The following is a 24,618-nucleotide window of genomic DNA, read 5'->3' on the forward strand; positions in this document are numbered from 1 at the left end:
AGACTTATAAGCGCTGCTCTTTCAATGACCGGAAAACTGAAAACTATCATCAGGAGAGAGGTGACATCCAGCAATTAACTCCTAGTTATTGCTTCAGAGCTATTTGAGAATGGAACAATGTTAATGGGAAAAATATAGACAGGACAATCTCTGTCTCTTCTCTCATATCTCCAATTTATTGCAATATATTATTCCTCTGGTGTTAGTGAGAATCATACAATAAATGGAAGTAAATGTTCCCTACAGATTGGATTGATCGATATTGAAATGTGAATATCATCATGTAGTTACATATATATATATATATATATTTATATATATATATAATATATAAATGCTTAGTGGCGTCTGTGTGTGGAAAAAAAAAACAAGTTGCAGCGCCACCTTCTGGGCAGAGTTATACACTGACCTACTAAATTCTTAGTGTGTGTGGGAAAAAAAATTCAAAAAGGGCTGAAATTTGGTAGGGCTCAAACTTATTTTCGTGAGGTAATTTTACCTCATGAACACACATTAAAAAGGCCGCTTGCGTCGGGAACTAACGCTCTTCCCCTGAGGAGGCCTGGGCTAGGTCCAAATGCATGACAAGAACCTTTTTAAGACCTTAAGTAGCTTGATTTGACTAGAATGCATGAGTATCATGCACGGGTTAACTTGTATATATATATATATATATATATATATATATACACACACACACATTTATCTATCTAAATATTTATGTATATTTATGTATATATATATATATAAAACCAGTCATTTTTCCTTCCTTGATTCCCACATGCGTGAATATTGCGCCAGTCTGCTCTGTATGAGCGATTCCAACAGGGCAACATGTCTGCAGAGTTGCTGTTATTAATGTATTAAGTTAAGTGCTACTTTTTATCACATTATGTATTGTGTATTGGATTCTCTAATTAATCATTTAGAGAAATATTATCAGTGTAACCTATAATTATGACTCACCATAAATTAAGGCATTGCCTGGCCTTTCATTTCTCTTCTGTGTCTTCCTGCTTCCAGCTGGATCATCATCATCATTTATTTATTGATCATGTTCAGGAGAACTACCAGTGGTAGTTGTGGTAGTTGTTAGTAGAACAGGTACAGGGTATCGGCCTCTATAACTCTCTTTGTGTGATATTATTTCCCACCTGCTGCACTGTGTCATTAATTCTCATTAAAGGATCATTTAATTTACATACATATAATATTTTAACTCTTTTTCTGGCTTTCGTCTTGTGCATTATGAATACTTAGTTAGATCTTTCTTAATTGATTAAATTACACATTCCTTTAGTTGAGCCTACCATACTCCGAGCTATACTACTAGGTATCCACCACTTTACCATCTTATTTTCCTTGACTATTCCCTTGTCCACTCTCCTCTTCTTCCTGGGGTACTCTCTGTATACTCCACCATGTCCTCGTACCTTCACCACATTATCTTAGTGTTTTCTGTCTCTCACACCTTCTACCCCAACATCTCATCCCCCTTCTACCTCCTTTTCTTTTAACTTTTTATTTGTAACAGCAGATAGATATCAATATACAGCACAACCGTACATGTTGTTGACATTAAATAAGAACCAAGGTTACACAATCTAAAAATCGGAGAGGAAACAAAAAATAAAATAAAACAAAACAAAGCAAAAATACAAATGACTATAGAAATATAGATTATATTCTATGTCACATTCCAATTGGTAGTTGGGAATTAACGGCCTACGTGGTGAGTGTACAAGTGAGGACTTTTCCCGTACCAAAGATAGACCATGTAAGGTTGGATATATATAACAAATAGAAATAAAACTGCTGTTTTATTTTTTAATTTTTTATGATGAGGGGGAGAAGGGAGAGGGACTGGGGTAGAGGTGGAGGGATTTTCCAAATTGGAAATACATCTCCTACCTCCTTTTCTTAAATCTTTATAGTAGAAACTGGAGCTTTACATAAGATCTGAAACCACTTGATTCCCATTTCCCTATATACATAATCATCTTGTCACTTCAGCCCCAGCTGACAGCCTCCATTACTGTCCCAATCAGGAAGGAGTGTAACCCATATTCTGCCACTGACCCCCCCAGCTTCCCCATGCACTGTCTGACAATAGATATAAACTGAAAGTGATACAGAAAAGCTGATTGTGCCGAGATAGGATTACAGTTACAATCCCCCCATACAAAGGTATGTATCTGGTCACTAGTATTTGGATATATTGTTATCCCCATTTGGCACATATAATTCCCACTCTAGAATCCAAGACTTCTCCTGCGCTGCCCCCCTTCACTGGAACGACCTCCCTCGCTCCATCCGTCTCTCACCCAACCTGTGCTCCTTCAAACGGGCACTTAAAACTCACCTGTTTCTTAAGGCCTACCAACCATCCACTTAACCTCTCATCTCTTCGGTTCTCCCCTTTGCCTCACTGGCTCCCTTCTGTGCCTGATTCTGTCCACCCTCCCTTAGGATGTAAGCTCGTATGAGCAGGGCCCTCTTTCCTCCTGTCTCCATACCTGTTCTTCCACTCCGTCTCTACTGTATTTGCCTGCCCGGAGTTTACGAAGTATTGGTATTTTATGTTTAATGTTCTGTACTGTTTTGCCCTGTATGGTCTACTGTTTGTACTGTGTACGGCGCTGTGGAAACCATGTGGCGCCTTACAAATAAATGATAATAATAATAATAAAAATAATAATAATAAAGACTCTGTGGATTCATTTGGTTGAAGTATATGGATTTCATAATATGGTTCTGAATGAAGAGTCAATGGACTAAAACTACAGGTTCATAAATATATATCCAGGTGGGCTCCATGTGCCTCTTTTGGACTACAAATTGTCTGCTGGACTATATCCTGGCCAGTTACCCCCTCCCTTAGTGAGGACAGGAAGTCTGGAGAAGCTGGAGCCCCTTTCACAACATAAATGTATAGAAGGGATTGAAACAGGAAGTTGCTATTCATCATCTGGGATTAAGCCCTGCAGTAACCAGTTTGCTACTCTATTGTTCTCTCTAGGACTGTGTCAGACTACTATGCACTAGACCAGCTGGGGGGAAACCCATGTGGGGATGACTTCTCTCCACTCGCATATCCAACCCCTGATTTGGGAGCCAATGGCATTCTGTATGGACTTGGGATAACCTTACAGGACGGGATTTCACCTGTGGGTATTCTGAACTGTTTAAAAAGAGCCTGCAAGGAGACCAAGGGTTGTTTATTGGATATCCTGAGCTTGGTATTGAAGATCTGTCTCCTACCAGCTCCAACGTGTGTCCTGATTACAATTTTACATCTAGGCACATCTTTGGCTGAACATCGTGCAACAGTATAACTCTGCCCCAATGGGAGCTGCTTGTGAGTCTGCACATCTGGGGGTAAATGTATCAAGCTGAGAGTTTTCCGGCGGGTTTGAAAAGTGGAGATGTTGCCTATTGCAACCAATCAGATTCTAGCTTTCATTTTGTAGAATGCACTAAATAAATGATAGCTAGAATCTGATTGGTTTTTCAAACCCGCCGGAAAACTTTCAGCTTGATACATTTACCCCCTGGTGTGCCTACAGGAGTAGGGTGACAGGGGTCCAGGCTGCTAACATCTCGGTAGTGAGCATAAGGCCGGGAGGCCAGGACCAGCAAGCTTAGAAGTGTAGAAATCGGAGGAATCTGAAAGACCTGAGTACTGAGCTATTGTGACAAAAGCATCAGGACCAGAGACTTTTTTACAACTTAGCCCGGCCAAAGAAATACTGTTTAAACATATGTAACGGTTCCTCATATCTTTATCTGGGGATGTGTTGGGGAGGTTTTTAGATGTTGGCGATTTAATATAGTTATTGTGTTACAGTTGTGTTTGCACCTTCTGTAATAAAGGTACTATTATAGCTACCACTCCTCTTTGTCTGCGTGATCCAAAGAACACCAAGGTACCAGGGCTACTCTGTGGGCCTTGACTCTAATGCCCTGGTGTCCTGACACTGATCATCAAAATCTGAGGAGCATGACTGTCCCAATACTATCCCCATTCATTATAGGTTTTCATAAGACGCTGGTCTCGTCACATGAAAAGAAAAATGTCCAGATAGTGGATAACTGACTTGATTCCCATTTCCCCCCTTAGCACCCACTCTTTTAAGGAGGTGAAAGCTTCAGGAAGATACCTCTTACAGAATGGCCGCATCAAGTGAGGTGTATGATGCAGAACATGTCTCCTTACTGATCCCATTAGTCACCGAATCTTTCTTTGGAATTGACAAATGATGAATCAGGCTGAATATTCTGGGCTTTGTTTTAGGGACCATTTACAGTGCATAATGCATGGCTGACATCAAATATCCGTACAGTTTCAACTCTTTGGACTCCCTATAAGGAACTCTAAAAACATTCTTAAACCCATTCTCCAATAATAATGCTGCCTCCCTGTCTGGATGTCTCCTAAGTCAGGGATGCTTTGTATCTATATTTAATTTATGTCTTTTTCAAGCAGGTTTCCCATGCCTGAACTGTCTTCCGATCTTAAAAACACTTAGCAAGCGGCTGCCCTCCACCACAGCTGAATATTCATGTCTGAGTCTGCATGGGGCCACATACATTGGCCATCAATAAACTGCCAGCATGTTCCCTTTCTTGCTCCTACCAACACCACAGCAGGCCCAGGAGAAGACCACTGCCAACCCATTGCAGGAAATCCCAACCTCATTTATAGCCACATGGGACATCCAGACAGCAAGAACTTGTAAAACATGCCCATATTCAGGGCATAAAATAACGTTTCTCCCCTTCATTACTTCTCTGACATACAATACCTTTCTGAATTACTTTGAAACCCTTTCCCACATCAGCACATGAATTTGGCTGTTCCCTAAGTGATTTCTCTGATATTTAACAATTTGGAATATGTGTAAAACATTTACCACATTCAGAGCAAGAATATCTCTCCTGTATGACATGGTCTTTCTCCTGTATGGTGCGCAACAAGAAGTGAATTATGTGCTAAATATTGCCAACATTCTGTAATATGGTTTCTTTACGGTATGGCTTCTCTGATACTTAAGAAGTAATATTTTAGAAAAACATTTCCCACATTCTGAGCAGGACCAAGATTTACCTGGAGGAGGTGATAGGGCAGCCATAACCCCTGAGCTGCCTTAACCTTAGACCTCACCTACCTTTCCTTGAACAGTCACAATTTGTGTTGGTCAAATAGGCTGAACCTACTAGGAAAGGTGTTTGGGCTGATCGGGGGGAACTCCTGGCAAACTGTGCATGGTTTGAGTGGATTGGCAATTGGCTTAAATTGTCCTGATTTTGCAATTGGTATTGATGACAGGTATTGCACAGGTACTGGTCCCAGTGTACATCTATTTTGCCTAAGGGAAGCTGACTTGTACAGTCAAACAAATAGCTACAATAAAAAGTGTTGCATCCCTCTCTCTCTGTGTAGTGAATAAAGCTCTTTTGAAATATGCCCATAGCAAGGGAATTTCTTATCCACATAAATATCTAGTTATTGCTACAGTAAGAAGAAAAACACAGACACAATTCTTTCATTAGAAAATGTATTGCATGGAAATGGTAAAATAACCACATGCACAGTGTACACATAACAACATATACAACAAAATCATAACTAGTACAGTAAAGACATAATGGGGCTTATTCAGAGTTGGACGCATTTGCGCACCAAACGTACGTTGGAAATAATGTACACAAAAAAGTGGATTTACTCATTGATGTTGAGTCTCAAGGCGCCTGCAGCTCAAAAACAGTTTCTTTGTGACCAGTGTAGGTCTGCCCCTACCCCCCCCCCCCCCCCCGATACAGTGGGGTGCAGATATAAAATGTAATTAAAAATGGAAATGTCAATTACGCAATACTCAATCAGCAAATTAGAAACAGCTAAATAGGGCTGATAGTCATCATCATATACCTGCACCAAAAATCTAATACCTGCATGAGGATCGAGCCCTAAAAGGCGTATTTGCAGATGTTATGTTACAATTACATGAACCCACCCATACTGTGCTCAGCCCATGCATGCTAGTCCCTGCACATCCTTATTCTGCTTTTCCAGACAAAGGCGGACGGATGTCAGCGATATAAATAACTCTATATATGGACATATACTTTCTGGATTTTGGAATCGTTGCAGTATGAAAATACACATCTTATGCAAACAATGACGTACGTCTAACTCTAAATGAGCCCCAATATATACATTTCCTTTATACAACGATGGTAAAGATATTTTGCATTCCCCACTAGAGCAGATCAAGCTCCACCTAGTTTGATGTCTATGTACTGAAATACCAGCTGTGCGATGTTTTGCTTGTTTGTTCCACCTTCAGATTGCTTTATTTTATCTTGTACACACCATCCTGAAAATGTTACTACAAGCATTTATTTTCTTAGTAGCCTCCTTCCGTGATTTTAGCCATGTATTTATAACATCAGGGAGAGTGGATTATTTTCTTACCCCAGGATACAACATAAAGCTGCTCACTGGATACAATTATACAGAAAGCAGAGCAGAGCAACACAAACACACAGCTCTGCCCCGTGGTATCACCACACGGGTTAAACGTACAGAGGGAAACCAGGACGTAAAAATTGTGTATTTACTAAAACTTGGAGTAAAGCCTATACAAGCCATTAAATACATGTGATGGTTGGAAACCCCTTTAATTATGCTTCTGAAAGGATTTTATTTTATACAGGGCTTTGTCACTAAAAACAATACATTGGGTATAGTGAAACCACCTAAAAAGCCTTGACATAATTGAGATTAAAGTTGCATTATCAAATAATTGTTACATGTTACTTATTTGCCCCTTTCCAGCTCCAGGGTCTGCTCTATGCAGCCGCTTTTCCCGGGACACCTTCGTTTCTGTCTCCTCCATGTACATATGGCTGTGGCAGTGGCTTGTGAGCAGGAGGTCCAATCAGAAGCCACAATCTCCATGACTGCAACTCCTGATTGATCATCCTGCTTACTCATACTTCTACCTCGGGGAGATCAAAAGGGGGCGGGGTGAGTCGATCGCTTAATTTGGCCCTGCGCCAAAATGTCAATTTAGTCAGAATTGTGAGAGGAACCACGGAACCACGGGAAACACTTGTGCATGGAGCAGGCCCCGGGGCTCCAGAGAGAGGAGGAGCAGGTGAGTAACATGATAACATGCAACAATTAGGTGGTAATGCAGATTTAGGTGCTCCTCTGCTGCAGCATATCACTATCATGACAGTGTATTGTCTTGTCATCACAATATTCAACAGAAAGGGACTTTTAAAGAATATATATACACGATAGGGCACCAGCATACACGTGTACAGCAGCTGTAGCAGTTAATAGATTGGAGAGAACATGAGGACTGGAATATCCAAATCAGTTTAAGACAAAGAATAAGACTCTAGAAACACTGTATCTACTTAATCAGGGAATTTATTTTACATCTAGATAACATTTAACATGTTTCATTCCTACAGATTAAATTTTGTTGTCTCTGAGGTACAAAATGAATAATGAACATCATGGGAATTACTAAACAATTGGTTATTTTAATAAAAGTATAATTAATTATGTGGTAGTACAATGTAAGGAATGTGAAGAAAGTATAATATCATATAAAAAACAAGGCATCGGAAAGTATAGAAAATATATATTATATTTGAACTTGGAAGTTTTATATATATGACTCTTGGGAAAATGCGAACTGTCAGATACTGTACAACAAAGTAGGATTATATTAAATTTTAACACACTGGCAGAGTGATTGCATAATTCTGATCTTAATAAGATGTAGTTAGTAGATTTTACCATACCCTGTGGCTGGTTTCCCATCCGTGTAAAGATTAACCCTTCCAATGCTGCGGTGCCAATTGGGTTAGCCCCCCAGTGCTATGTGCTGGAGGTGCAATGTATTTTAAAGTGTATTTTAATAAATATATAAATGTAGATATTTGCGATGAAAGGGTTAGCCCAGGAGTAGAAATGTATAAAGTGATATGTGTGTTTATAAAATGTTATTTCAAATGTGTATAAAACAAAAGAAATTGCTTCTCGACCCACTGCTGGTCCAGTGAGGATCGGAGCTCAGCCAGAGCTTTAATTCCTCCACTCCGGTTCCCATTTGTAAGTACAGGATGACTGGAGTGTCGGAGGGGTCTTCAATCCCTGATGGTACAGTGGGGGCTGCAGGAGCAGCCCCTAAATAAAGTAGGAGCCTGGAGCTCTCTGTGTGTAAACTCCGCTGGCAGCTGTAGTTCAGTGGCTTCTGGAAGAGACTTGCAGAGGCGCCTCCTAGATTCACACATGAATCCAGGAGTCCCAGTCTGCAGGGCACCATACTGGAGCTCAAAGAGCCTGGGGACAGCTGGTGGCAACACTATTCTCCTACAACTCATGTGCAGTTGGCATTCACAGTCGGTGAATATCTGCTGACAGGTGACACCAGTAGAAGTGGTCAGTAACAGCCAGATACAGACAGTAAGAAGGAAACCCAACTAAACTGTTTAAGATCTCCCTCTCCAAACACTGGGTAGCAGAGTAAGCCCATCCAGTCACAGTTTATAACTGGTGGCAAGCAATTTGATAATGCTAGGGTGTTTTTTTGGAGAGCCGAGTTACTCAAGTGAAGAGCTCCTTCCACACAAGGGAATGCAAAAGATGGTTAACTACACCGCAATGTCCAAGGTAGATCTTGAAATCCTGTGCAAAGCAAGAAAAATTGTACAGTAAAAAGTCATTATCTGCTGCACCATGATTTGGGTCCTGTCACTTTACCGAATTTGAGGACGGTGTTGGAGACAGTGATCTACACTTGCAGGTGTTTGGAATGATTTCTAAACTCCATGCTTTGTCCAAAAAGGAGTGGGTCAATTATTTGGTCCTTACAATGCAAGGGCGTGCATTAGAGGCCTATTGTGTATTGACCCCAGATGACTGTGCAGACTCTGAAGTGGTAAAGAAAGTTCTCTTTAAGTGCTACATTATTACCCCAGGAACCTACTGGCAGAAATGTGAGGATCTGGCAGAAGCCTTCTCATCAACCATGAGGAATTTGCTAACCAGCTGTGGCAGTTCGTGATGAGATGTATGAATGGATCTGGTGTCAAGACCTGGGTGGATTTAAATGGTTTAATTTGCAGGGAGCAGTTGTCTCGCCGGTGCACACAGAGGGTGAAAAAATTGGTACTGGACCACAACACAATAATATTTGAAGTAGCGGACCAGTTGGCAAATCAAAATGTAGTGGTTTGGCCACCCTGGCAGAAGCGCCAGTCTAGCAGCCAACACCAAAGAATTTTATGAATTGAAGAACATCCCTCTGCTGTTGATCACTCCGCCAAGCAAGTAGTTACAATCCTGTTGCACAAACTAGGTCCTTGTAATTAAAGCCACAGAGCCAGAAATATATTGAAAGTATTAAACTGTTTAATGTAGTGAAAAACACAGTCCATGTGATGCAAGTTAAACACAGGCCAGATCAGTGAATAAACAGACTTCCAGGTATAAGGCAAATATCAGGTTTACCTCCAAGTGACAAGATAGAGATGAATGCTAAATGCTTACAGAAAAGCAGAAACTGGCTAAGCAAGGATTTCCACAGGAAAAGAGAAAAAGCAAGGCAGTTAGTCCAAGGGTAAATAAACATTACAGGCACAGAAACATTAATGACCATCAAAGGAAACTGGGAGAGGCAGGCATATATAGGAGACAATCAGGTGCGAATGATTAACATAGTGCAGCTAGTAGTCCCTTATAGTGAGAAGAGAAGGCAGAATAACAGCACCTCTGGTGGTTCACAGGTACTGCAGGGTCAATATAATAATAAATATAGTCCCAGAGGCAGGAGCTAAAGCAGCATCATGAGGCAGATCCTAACTGTAGCCACTAACCCAGGTGCTTGTAGCTAGCTGCAATTCCACCCTGTTCCTGGAAGTCATCAGACTAGACTGGATAGGAAGTGTTATGGCTGTGGGAAAACCGGTCACCTAAGGCCAGACTGTCCCACAGGCTGACTTGCATACCCGACTAAGGGAGGTGGGCCTAAAAAGATTGTTCTTGCCCCAGAAAGTCCAGTGGCGTATGTCACAGAGAAAAGTGACTCAGTGAAGAGGCCAAAAAGACACCCAAAAAGAGGTGGAAGCACCCAAGTTGGACCATTGCAGGGAGAAGGCCTGAGAGTCTCAGGGACCTCAATCACTGTGGTGAGCCCCCCCATTCTTGCTGAACCTGCTGCAGCATTGCCAGGCTAGACTGCCAAAGTCACAGTTCCAGATGGACTCGAAGTGCCCACGGTGAGGGTACGTCTCGATTCGGGAGCTGGCAAATAAATGTGAGATGTGCTCCTGGGAAACGATCTTGGTCATGGGATGTGGACAGGTTTTTGTCATCCCCATTACCCAGAGTCAAGCTGTCAGACTACATGCTACAGGAGTGGCAGTCTAGAGGAAAAGACCCAAGCTGCTAGACAACAAGAGCTGCAACAACATTTTCCAGCCCAAAAGAAAAGGTTGAAGCTGCTAGATCATCAGGACTTAGCCAGCTCTTTACCACAGAAAATACCCCATTCCCCAGCAATGCAAAGTATGTTGTTTACAGCACATCTGCAATTAAATATGGTGGAAAATATTACGTTATGAACTTGATATTGAGGCTGGTTGGGTGAAATAGACCTTTTAATAAATGGAAATGCTATTAATTTAATTTTTGGGCTGGTGGGGGTGAAATTGATTTAAAAATCAAATCGGATTGTTATTAATCTAATGTTGGGGAAGGTTGGGAGGAAGGAAGTTTATTTATTAAACATAAACACTAAGAATATACTGTTGGGGTTTTTAGGGGGGAGGAGGCCTAATTATTAAACATGGGAGCTATTAATTTAAGGTTGGGGCTGTTTGGGGGGTAGGAGGCTTATTTATTAAATTTAAGTATTTATTTAAGTATTTAAGTATATTAATTTAATGCCGGGCTGGTTGGGGTAAAATATCCTAATTATTAAATGTCTACTAATTTATTGTTTTGGACTGGTTGGGTGGGGGGGGGGGGGGTTGGGTTTGTTTAACTGCTAATGCTGAGAATGCTATTAATTTAATTTTAGTTCTGGTTGGGGTAAGAAGGCCTATTTATTAAATACAGAACACTAGTAATGCCATGGTGGTTGGGTGCCTAGAGTGTTGATTATAAGCACTGAAGGGCACCCAAACTTTATCTCGCTATCCCTTAGAATCTTTAATAGCGTCGCCCAACGTAAACCCCTAAAACCTAACCATCTAACTGAATCTGCCAGGGGAAATTTGCTCAAATCATGAGCAGGACCACTCTTACCGGCCCAAAAAACAAATGAATGGCCGACCAGCCAAAAATGCTTCCCATCCTGCCGTAAACCTGCAACATGGAGTAAAATGCACATAAAACAAATTTCAAGACATAATACATGGTATTAGAGAAAGAAACTACTATATATTTGCGCGCAACGCAGGGTGACGCATGCGGAGCTAAAACCGGAAACCCCGGGGTGCCACAAGCCAATCAGGCCCCCGGGGAAAAGAAATGGCAAATCCCTCCACGCCTCCTTTTAACAAGACAAGCAACGCATGTCATGGGTCAGCCTTACCACATTGCATTATTAAGCCTAAAGCGCAACAGCTGGCCTAACATACTGTTTGAAACACTTAGACCTTCACCTACCCGAAGCCACGATACTCTGTTCCGACACACCCTCCTCCGCCGCTACTGTAGCCGCTCCTATTCTAAAAGAATGAGTCCCATAGTCTGCTGTATCCAATCCATGTTTAGCAATACAATTCTTAAAGACCGCGGAAAACTGGACCTTCGTAAGGGGGTACCTATCATGGTGCCTAAGCCAATTACCACCAGGAGCAGGGGACATATCTCTATACAATCTTGTAAACTCAAGCGGGCAAACTGCAATATCCTGATTACGATGCTAGGTAATCCACCGCCCCCTACCCAAAGGATCAGTCTTCAATCTATGGATCTTACAAGCTATGTTATCATTCTTAACCACAACATTTCTGTGAAGTAACCCTGAACCGATTGCCGATCTAGATGAAGCTAACAACTCACCTGTAAACCGCTTATGGTGGACAACCTTCTATACCATCTTTAACCTTTACCAGAGTTAACTTAACAACTAAAATAACGACACAGAGACTTGAATTGGCGTTTGAAAGGTCAGGAATTTATTATAGGCGAAACCTGCTGGGGAAAAATTGGTGGCCAACATAAACAGACCAATCAGCATCCAGGCCACACCTACTAGTTGTAAATTCCGTCCAAACTAATTTGGACTCGACTAGGCGTAAAATGCCAAACTCCCCCATTTGGCATATTAGCTGAGGCCCGCCCGCCTAAGCGGAGCCCCTTAAACCCGAAGTGCTATTCTGCTAATTGCCCAATCCCTTTAAGAGGAGAGTGCCTACTACGCCTTCAATGTAACAAAATGGCCGCTGATTGGGCTGCTTACTGCCACAGCTAAGGTTTCCCACCAGGAACCGCAGCCCGCCACCAACCGACCTCTCATAGCCAAACAAGAAAACCAAATATCTGCTCTATAAAGTATGCCATACCCAAATCAGACAAATGTACACCATCGGGCCTATAGTACTGCGTCAACACAGCCCTTATGGACGGATAACTAATGCAGCCACCACCTACTTCCTGAAAGGTCTTCCGAACCGCCCTATTTACCTTCCCACAAGCTTTCTCGATCCGTGCTGGTTTATCCGCCCCTCTCCAATTGCGCCTAGGGATAATATCAGACCATGTAAGGTGAACTGTTGGCCAATGTAACTTAATGGCCCCGACATCAGATCTTATATGTTCAATGAGCTCTAAACTGGACCACTTACCCAGGTCATTCCCCCCAAGGTGAATTACAAGTTCTAAAGGGCGCCCAAACCTACTCTCTGTGTCTTTTAGTATCTTCAACAGAGATTCCCAACGCATACCCCTAACACCTATCCATCTTATTGACTCCGCCCTGGAAAATTTGCTCACATCATGAGCAGGGCCGCTCTTACCGGCCCAAAAAACAAATGAATGGCCTACCAGTCAAATACTCCTCCCATCCTGACGTACACCTGCAACATGGAGTAATTTATTAGTAGTAAATTAAATGGCAAAACGTAAAACATAATTAATACTGAAAACAAAAAAATGCCACATTCGCGCATAACGCAGGGTGACCCATGCGGAGGTAAAACCGGAAACCCCGGGGTGCCACCGCCAATCAGGCCCCCGGAGAAAAGAAATGGCAAAACCCTCCGCGCTCCCTTTCAACAAGGTAAGCAACGCAACGTCATAGGTCAGCCTTATTACATCGCCCTGTCTAAGGCTAGAGCGCCACAGCTGGCCTGACATACCGCTTAAAACACTTAGACTTCCATCTACCCAAAGCCATAATGCTCTGCTCAGACACACCTTCTTCTGCCGCTACCGTAGCTGCCCCTATCCTAAAGGAATGCGTCCCATAGTCCACTGCACTCAAACCAAGCTTAACCACGCATATTTTGAATACCGCTGAAAATTGAAACTTTGTAAGGGGAAAACCATTACTATGTCTAAGCCAATAACCACCGGGAGCAGGAGACATATCCCTATACAACCTTGTCAATTCTACTGGGCTGCAGGGGCATCCACGGGCGCTCCTGGAGCGCCCGCATCTAACATGGCCGCCGGAATCGGGATGGACTGACGCGCATGCGCGCGCGTCTGCGTGCGTGCGTGTCGTCGCGCATGCGCATAAACTTTTCTAGCCGCCGCGGCCGCAGCGGAACCACCGGGGACACCCACCCCACTACCCGAGAGGGGGGAAGAGGAAACACCCGTCGGCGAGGCCCGGATCTGGGCTCGCCGCTTACTAAGGGCCGAGGGGGGGGGGAACAAGCCTCAGGGAGGCGGTGGGGTGGAACCCTAACTCTCTTGGCCCGGAGCATAATGGGGGAAGGAAAAGGTAACAAAAAACAAACAAGAAAAAGAGAGAGGGGAAAGTGGGGGGGGCAGGGACAAGAACTAGGGGAAAAAGATAAGGTGGAGAAAACAAGGAGGAGAATGGATTGGGAAGAAATGTGAAAAGAAAAGAACACTGAAAATACAACTTAAATAAACACGATCACAGCAATAAATGCAATACCAAAAACAGTATAACACAGTTAAAAAACACAGTGAAAAAACAGTTTATGTAGCAATACTTACCAGGACAGCAGAGAGCCCATACTCACTTAACAAATCTATCCGGCAAGAGGAAGTCACATCCTTTTCCTATAAGTTATAAGCCTCCTCAGGAAAGCAAACCCCTCCCCTTCCGGCTCCACTGATTGGATAACTCAGATTTCTACCACAACCCAGATAAGTTAACTCCTGGTATGCCTGTACTTTTTCCTCTGCCTGCCCCCTCAGTGTTTATATCACCTCGGTCTCATTCAATCCCTCTGTTGTATTTCTGTAAGCCATGAAAAAAGCCTTTACACACTCAAGCCGAAACAAAGCAGCTTCAAACTCATTTAAAATTTTCCAAGAACATGCACCACATAGCCATATAATCTCTAATTTCCTTGGATATCCTCACAAAATGCCTTGCTTTTGTAATCCCAACCGTAGCCCTCTCTAACTTCTGGCAAAAAACCCTACCCATGGGTATCACTCTACAAGCAAAATTAAGCAGGCCAAGCAGTGACTGTACCTGTTTTTACTGCACCTTACACTCACCCTGAAACGAATCAATCACACCCCTCAACTTAGCTACTTCCTCCATTGGAAGCTTACAACACCCTGCAACAGTGTCAATTTCAATAACCAGGTATGACAATTTCTCGATATGCCTCGTCAACACGCCAGAGCGTGACCTTGATGCTGCCAAATCATCTGTAGCCTTATTAGTGATGGCAAACATATCCACAAAACAACCTGTGCCTATCTTACCACACACCCGGCACCTAATATCCCCCTGACGGCTGTATTGGAACAGCGCACCACATCGTCCCTCAATATCCTGCTTCCTTCATTGGAACCAACACCTTCCAACCCCGCCCTATGGCAGGTACTACACAACTTCCTCTCCAGGAGCTTCATCAATCTTGTGTCTGCCCTCCCAGACCTGTCCGGAACCTCACTCCCAGAGGTAGAAGAGCTGGAATCAGAGCTAGAACCAGACACCCTACTGGCATGCTCACCAACTGATCCACGACTACCACCTTCCACACGTGATGACGGGCCCACCAGGGCCGTAGATGCGGCTTCCGCATAAGAAGCACGCCCAGACCTCTGACCTGATGTCACACAACCAGCCGAACCTGCAGAGGGAGAAACAGAAAGAGAGCTCCCCGACCCAGGAGCCGCAGTCCCCGCATCCACCAACAGTGCTAAAGTAAACAAACTACGGTCAGCCGACCGCGACTGGACCTGCTCGCTGACCTGGGTCAACTAAATTTGAGGCAATCATGCAGGGGACACTCGATGACCTGCCAGGGAGGACGCATGATCCTGCCCTGAACCTGACCCGCCAGTCACCTTAACCTTTTCATCTACATGCACCCTCAGTGTTTATATCACTTCTAATCCCAGCCCTCTCTTACTCTTATAATAATTTTTTTGTTTTTTTTGTTTTTTTGTAACTACCAATATTTTAAGCATAATACATAAACATCTATATCTGTATATCTAAATGAAACAAATAGATCTATATATTTATATATCTATATATCTATATGAAACATCTGGTGTTAAATCAGCAACAGTGTCCATCTTTCCGTGCTCATGAACAGGGGAAATGTCTTGCACTGACGGATACAGTCACCAGTCCTCTTCTATCAGATAATTTCATGTTTCTAATACATTTGTAGTATGTGCAGGTTTTATATGAAGAATTAAAGATCTCTGGTAGATTTGGTTAAATCCATACTTAAGACCACTAATTTATGTAAATATATTGTATCTTTAGATGGCTGATGGTGAAGGAAAGAGTAAAACTAGAAGACTTATGTTACAGCTATATTTCTAAATGTGGAAAATGTATTATATGTAAAATATATTGATGTACAGAATCCTGAATTTGGATTAAAATGTGGATAATTCCTAGCAGGTTTAGGAAGATTTGTGTTCAGTTGAATCCTTGGGATTCAGCCAACAGAATCTGATTATTATTTTCTTGGTGTATATATGTGTAGAACATTGTGGATAGTGCATCAGTACAATATAGGTGTTTCCTAGGTTAGTATGTGTAGAATCAGACAACTTAACCCTTCAGTGCAAGACATGAGCTCACCCTGTATGCCGCATGATGGTATGTCTCAGTTCCCAGCGCTGCCATTGTCTTGGTTTCCACTGATGTTGCTCGCAGAAACCACCCTTCCACATCTTTTACGAATCCACCTCCACAGGGACTGAAGACGAGATCTCCGGGGGCCAGATGTTTGCTGTTGCCTCCGCTGCTGCTGGTCTGCTGGAAGGCAGCACCATGAGCACAAACAGAAGAATGAAAAATCTGCTTGTGCATCATTCTCGATGGTGATCTCTCTTGTGTCCACCTGCGGTGATGTAGTGATGACCACGGGAACGGAAGAAGGGATGTTGTCAATTGAGGCATGCGGTCTTTCTGGTGGGGATGGTGTACAGTCTGAGACCAAGCTGCATAGAGCATGAAGACGTTCTGTTGCTGTCTGTTTCTCATGTGTATTCTGTAGGGGGAAAAAGTTTGAGTCCAAGCCTGCTAAGAAAACTGATACTGATCTTAGTAAATGTAACAAGGATTAGTTATTATCGCAGGCCTGGATGTTCTATGGGGGAATTTAATTGGCAGCGTTACTCGTGAGAATAACGCAGCCCACGCCCTATTATCGTTAGTACGATAATTTTAACGCGGCTCTCTACTCAAGGCTTTTAGAGCTGCAAGCAAAAATCAATGTTGAGATTACCGTACTAACGGTAATAATGTGCACTATTACCGTAGTAACATTAATAGTGCAAGGAACGCGTTATTCTCACGAGTAATGCTGTCAATTGAATTCCCTCCTCTGAATGTAATTTAATTAAAGAGCACAAATTGTGCGGACATAATGAATTTTACCAGCTTCCTTCACCATTATGTGTTCTAATAAAGTCATGTGATGAACTACAGAAGCTCTAAGGCTCATATACAAACATCAAAACATTCAGTTGCTTCCCTAAAAGCAGCTTCTCCTCCCAAACTAGCTCATTAAAATAACAGTGCAAAACTAGACACAGTTGTGCGCCTTATCTGCACTTAGCAAAGCCGCCCCCTGATCTATCTGTTTCCGCCAATCAGACCTTTTGCAGAGGATAATAGAATCCATCTAAATATGAAGTCAAAAAGCCACCATACCTCATTGATGGGAACTTCACATCCAGCATCTTCAGTTGTCTTCACTTCATCAGATGCTGAGAATTCTGACTGTTGATAAAATGTATGCATATGAAAAGAATGACTACACAATGGGGTAAACCATGTACACAGGTACAATATCCTAACCATGAAGCAACCATTAGTTTTACGCAATTCACTCCTGGGGCTGCATGTGCATTAAGTTGTTTTGTTTTTTTAAGCTGATGGAGATATCACAGATGAGCTGTAACTTGCAGTAACCAATCATAACAAGACATTCCCAGTAGTAGAAGTAGACGGCATTGGACAGAAATTAAAAAGAGGACATATAGATAGCAGAATGTCAGCTTAATAAAAGAAACAGGTAGACAAAGCCAAAAGGACATGCGCATGGTTTAACAAACAAGGCAGATTATATTTGTGTTGCGTCTGTTATATTAATCTACATGCGGAAGCCAAATACCAATAATGGACTGAAATTTTAGGAGCTACAGCCAAAGATACATTCCTAGTACTCGTAAAACAGGATAGCACTTCACGTGAACCAAACAAATGAGAAGACCATCCCCAGACTAATAGTAGGATATCATAGTAGCTGATAGTGTAATTTAGCAGATATTTACAAACGTTGCATGAAATGGGAAACCCTCAGGAATCAAACACTCGATCCTAAAGAGATCAATTTTATCAGGAGGTAGAAGATTTCCCGATGTCCAGCTCTACTCCTGGGCTTTGTGTTGACTTTTGCTACCTCTGGTACTATCATCATCATCATTTATTTATATAGCGCCAGCATATTCCATAGTGCTTTACAAATGGATACAAACACAGTAATAAAACAGTACTGGGTAATACAGACAGACAGAGAAGTAAGAGGACCCTGCTCACAAGCTTACAACCTATGGGACAATGTAAGTTTGATACATGAGGTTAAGTGCTATATATTGTATATTGGTCAGATTGCAACTGTAAAAAGTGCTCAGTGGGCTATATGATCCAGTCACACAGCAATGTTGGTCAGGGGGTCAGAGAGATAGAGATGGGATGTGGGGAATAAAGGATAGTTTTGAGCCAAAGATCACACCTAGGCAGCAAGTGTGGGGTAGGATATTTTGTCATGTTCTCAACAGAAATCTAAATGTTTTGCAAGCCCAGATATAAAAATTACTAATATAAGCAGAAGCATAATAGAAATCTGATTTTTCCACATATCCTCTGCTGTACCTGGTATCTGATCTGGATTCCATTTTTCTGCCCCACCCCTCCACCCCTCCACCCAACTTGCTGTTGCTTTAGACCTCCCACCGCCACCACCACCAAGGCCCAATGGCCTCAACTTCAATTATGTTCCATCTGTGTAAAATTAATATAATGTGAAGTGGTCACTGATGGGAAGACTTATATTTTTAGAAAGTTGTATCTTAGTAAATACCTCCGAGCTGTTATCCAGATAAAATCCTGGGGGCGGTGACTCCAGTCTTGGTGCGCACTAATAGGACAACAAGGAGCAGAAAAAGTAAATGTTATTACAGAGAGAGAATATGGGTTTTTAAAATGAATACAGAGAAAATCCAGTGAATTGTTATAACAAGAGTAGGAGTTACTAGGGTCTAGGATGATATTGCAAATTTGAATTTATGTAAATTTTACATTTCATACATAGATTACTACATTACTACATTATTATATATATATATATATATATATATATATATATATATATATATATATATATGATTTTATATATATATATATATATATATATATATATATATACATACACACATGACATTTAATAGTGTATTATTGTAGTAGGTTTAGAACTATGTGACTTAGTAACTCTCTCCCTGAATGATGGCACTGTGCTGTTAACGTTAGACCATAGGGCCCCCCTCTCTTAAGTACCCTGGGCCCCCCAAATCCTTAATCTAACTCTGCCTCCTTTGCTACATTCACAATATGATGACAGCAGGTCAACCAGATCTTATGAGTAATGACCTCAAAGTCCGAAAAATGTCACCTGACTGCCCAACTTCTTATGTCTTTAAAGCAAGAAAGAGTGACCTGTATAATTCTCTTATCTTAGAAGTTCCTGGGTGCAGATTGCTGCCATGTGCTTCTCTATAGGAGGCACTGGCCTGGCCCTGTGTTTCTGCACTGGGCGGAGTAACTTGCCCTTAAACATCATACTATCACCATCACCATACTATCACCATGGTCAGGGATTGAGGCATCACTGTCAGTCATCCAGCAGTGCACCATGGCCACATAACAAGCACTCTCTGTACGGAACCTTTTCTTATTCAATTTGATTCCAGAGAACTCTATTATAGATGTGAGATCTCTGTTCTCAAACATCTTTCCCCATAGTGGCCTTATGAACTGTCAGATCTATTCAGGTCGAAATGATCTACTGAAGGAGATTACTTTACACCTCATCCACTCATACTCATACAAGTGGGTGAGTAAGAAGAAGACAGAATATTTTATACATTGTGATGACTGGGCAGCATAGTTTTATCAGGTGCAGATATAGAAATTATTCATATTAACAGGAGCATAATAGATATCTGATATGTACACATTGCTGTAGACCACCCACCACCAAACCATCACCAACCAGCAAGGCCCATGACCTCAACCATATTCCATCTGTGTTAAATAAATATAATATGGAGAGTCTACTGATGGGAAGACTTATATTTTAAAAAGTTGTATATCTAGAACATACCTTAAAGGTGTAATTCAGAAGATATTTTTCTAAAGCTGTATCCGGTGTTGGTGCACAACACTAAGAAAACAGGATGCAGAAAAAGTAAATGTCATTATAAACATGAGACATCTCTGTTCTCAAACATCATTCACCAAAATGACCTCACAGACCGTTGGGAATATTCATATCTAACTGATCTACTCTTGTAGATTATGTTACACCTCTTCCATTCATACGTATACAAGTAAGTGGAAGGGAGTTCTATGAATCCAGGAAAAGAAAGAAAACGGGAGACAGTATATTTCGGTCATTGTGACGAATGAACAGGATAGTTTTCTCAAGGTCAGATATAGAAATGACCCATATTAGCAGACAGATAATAGAGATCGGATGTTTGCATCTGGTACCTGAGAAGTACTGGATTTCATCTTTGCTCCAGCCCTCCCTCCACCCAGCTCGCTGTTGGTGTAGACCACCCACCGCTAACAAGCCCCATCAACCTCAACCATATTCAATCTGTGAAGAGTCCGCTGATGGGAAGATTTATATGTTTAGAAAGCTGTATACCTAGACAATACTTACCGCCAAGCTGGAATCCAAATGTACTCCTGGAGGTGCTGATCCGGCGCTTGGTACATCTTCCTAAGACAATCGGGGGCAGTAAAAGTAATTGTCATTACAAACATATTGTAGGAGGAAGTATATGGGTTTTAGAAATGAAAGTCTCTCAACACATGGCTTCAACCTCAAACATATACCATTGGTGTAAAATAAATAAATATAAAATGAAGAGTCCGCTGATGGGAAGACTTATATCTTTAGAAAGTTATATATGTAGAAAATACCTCCGAGCTGGAGCCCATATAAAATACCCGCGGTGGTGACTGCGGTCTTGATACAGTCTCCTAAGACAACCGGGAACATAAAAAGTAAATATGGTTAACCCCAGATATGTGATGCTCGCCTATACAGTCTGTCCTATTTCCTAAATAAGTTGCATCTACCATTAACTTATACAAGTTGAGAATGTTACATTTTAGCAGATACACAGATCACGCCGGGGTTCTCCTTTAAAAATTGCCATCTTAATTGCCAGCAGCACCTAGTCCCAGATGTGACTGTATGCAGGGGCCCCCGGCTCCCCTAAGTATGACAGCGTTATTACGTCACGTCCAGGGGCCTCCCTGCACACACTGCGTGAACAGGTGCTGGACACAAGAGAGACGAAAAAAGAGAGAAACCCTAAAATAATTATATCATTAAGGGGGCACTATTATAATTTATAATCATCAAGGGGGCACTAATAATAATTAATATCATTTAGGGATTAATTATGAACAACAAGGGGGCAATCATTTTAATTACACTTATCCAGGGGACTGGATTTCATTTTTTGTCTTACCACACCACACAGTTTGATGTTGCTGTAGACCACCCACCATCACATCACCACCAGGACCTATGGCTTCAACCTCAACCATATACCATTGGTGTAAAATAAGTAAATATAAAATGAAGAGTCCACTGATGGAAAGACTTATATCTTTAGAAAGTTATATATGTATAAAATACCTCCGAGCTGGAGCCCACATAAAATCCCTGTGGTGGTGACTTCGGGCTTGATACACTCTCCTAAGACAACCGGGAAAATAAAAAGTAAATGTCATTACAAACATACTGTAGGAGGGAAACAAATGAATGACTCTCAATACAAAGGAAAGCCAGTGAATTGGAATAACAAGGACAGAGGTTACTAGAGACTATTAATACATTTCAACTTTGAATTTAAGTGATGAAATTTACATGATACTGGTATAAAAATGACTGCTGATTCATACCACAGGCTCTTTGCAAGATGGATGTTAAAGAACCATTGGTGGGAATAACTGGTACCTGGACCACTACCTGGTGAGGATCATGTTAAGGAAACATGAGAACCTTGAAAAGGAGGCTCATATAGGGCCTGATTCAAGCCCGAAAGCAACTTGCACCTAACTTGCTCTTAAGAAAAGATCACGGAACCCATATTCAAATCCAAGCGGACATCAAGATGTGTTTCAGTTTGAATCTGGGTGTAAGTGCAATCTGCCTAAACGTTACATGTTGTACATTAACAGAGCACAGCGCAGTATACACACAAGCGTATGTGCAATATAAGGTATTTAAATAAAGCCTAGAAAATCTTTTATAAACAACTCTAAACAGTATAATCATATTTATATATTTTTTTACATTAAATACATAAATCAAGATCTCCTTAATGCATATTGTACATACAATACGCCTGATTCGTTAAGGAAAAGAAAATAAGTAAAAAAAGGAGTAACTTTGCATCTTGGCAAAACCATGTTGCGTTGGAGTGGGAGGCAAATTTAAAATGTCATGGTAGATTTATAGTTGGGGTTGGGCATGTCCTAGATCAACTTTAAATTTCAGTGTAAAATTAAAGCTATCAAGTATTTGTATGTTACATGAAAAACAGCCAGTATTTATCTTATGTGCTAAATAATAACCATATTTTCACCCCTTGCATTGTAACATGGTTTTGTCCAGGAGAAAAACCTTGCCACCATTGTTCCCTTATGTGTTGTAGGCAGTCGTAAGTGTCATTTGCTTTGGACATGAATTACATGCAATTGCGTTAATTGGAGTAAAGTCTGTTTTGGAGCAAGCGCAGGTCTATTTCACGCAAGATAAGTCTGAACATGAATCTGGCCCATAATATTACATGTACATCTTTATACATAGAAGAGACTAAAATCTTTGGCGTTGTTAGGGGAGGATGGTAAAGGGTGCCCATGAGGGTGTGGCCACGCACCCATTGTGATGTGACCACACCTCCATTTATGGACGCACTGCTGCAAACTGTGTTTTGTTTTGATTCGGGGATTGCAAAAGTTGGGAGGCATGGAATAAAGACTGAATATTACTTATAATATAACTAAAATGTAACAATATTACAACATAAGCGCATTGTCACATGTGTTGAAGCTTAACCTGTGCCTCAATTTAGAATTGAACAACGATCTTCCATATATAATATAGTAGACAAGACATTTAACCTCAGCGATGGAATGTCCAGAGATGTGTTCCTTATTCCTCGGGGAGGTGTCATTGGGATCTCCAACGAGGGTCTCCATTACAGCTTCTGGCACTAGGGAGACAAGAATATTCATTATCAGCTAATATATTCTCAATGATGGGTGACTTTGTTTTACTATAAATTATCATTAATTTACCCCATGGTATTAGCAATATAAAATCTGTTAAACATGATCCTTTTGTGTCTGATCTTCATCCATGTGTTTGTTCATTATTCTTGTTTTGTGCCTTCCACCCTTAGTTCCTCCCCAGTTGTCTCTTATGTGCGTTCCTTTGTGTGCAATAGCTCCCTCTTGTGTGTAGATCCAGTCTGCACCGTCTGACACTCAGGAGGGATAAGGGACTTTCAATTTGAACATCGCTTCTGTGAAATTTTCCGATTAGAATGTGGCCTATGCCGATAGAGAGTCCATAACTGATCTACATGGAAAAGCTAGCTACCGCGGCATAACTGTGGACCTTGGCTAGTACATGAATCCCATTAATTATTATTACTATCGTAGTTGATATGTAATATGACACAGTGATCGGCAGAACAGGTATTGGGAAAAACAGAGTATACAAAATACAGGGACATACAAAGTAGACAAACATGACCACATCTTGATGGGGCGTGGTCAAGGCACGGTGAGGGCGTGGTCATTAGCTATCGCCCTTATCCCAACATTCCCACAAGCTGGACAAATATGTCCCCGGGCAGGATAGTGGACTCTTCTGCTGAAATTGGGACATTTGGGAGGTAACTACCATACTGCTTATCAATTGTGGTGAAACTATACCATAAACAAGGAAAAAACACATACTGAGAGGCATTGGCGCAAACATGATATAGGGAGGAACCAAAATATATCTTACCAGAAAAAGCCCATATCCAGTTGGAGGAAATCTGCTATTTTATATATGTAAAGCAGCTCCCATATAATATTTTGTGATAACGTTAAAAAATTGTCACCGGATTATAGCATCAGTCATAGAAAACGGGGCCATAATCTGTTAATAAACACACAAATGGAGCCATAATTTGATGACAATCATAGAAAACAAACTACCCTGCAAACTCTCCTGTCAGGGCCCGGAGCAGTTCTTCTCTTACCCCTAACTGGCAGTTTGCTCTCCTACAGCCAGAGACCAGGGCAGGACCGGAAGGTGAGCGCTATCTGTCTGTAACAGAACATGCTGACAGCGGCTTCAGGACTCAACAAGTTACATCGGACTTACATGAAAGATGGGGGATGGGGGGTGCTGGGTGTACCACTGGGTGCCCTAAATGTCCGTATTAAATTCTTGTTTGATATTACCACTGGGTTCCCCGCCCTAATGAACACATTTATATTTTTCTTACATCTGGAAGAACTGTGGATGACAGGCTTGTCTTCACTCATTTTTCTGTCTCTTGTCAGACTTAGCGATCAATCTGTTGTTAGGAAAATTATTCAA

The 24,618-nt window shown here is 41.6% G+C and overlaps 1 protein-coding gene across 1 annotated transcript in view; it reads right to left on the reverse strand.

Moving 5' to 3' along the window:
• Window positions 1–24,618, reverse strand: part of LOC142108366 (uncharacterized) — a 338,760-nt gene that overhangs the window by 287,866 nt on the left and 26,276 nt on the right. The gene's annotated exons all lie outside the window — the stretch shown is intronic.

Source organism: Mixophyes fleayi, chromosome 12 (assembly GCF_038048845.1).
Source record: "Mixophyes fleayi isolate aMixFle1 chromosome 12, aMixFle1.hap1, whole genome shotgun sequence".
NCBI lineage: Eukaryota > Metazoa > Chordata > Amphibia > Anura > Limnodynastidae > Mixophyes > Mixophyes fleayi.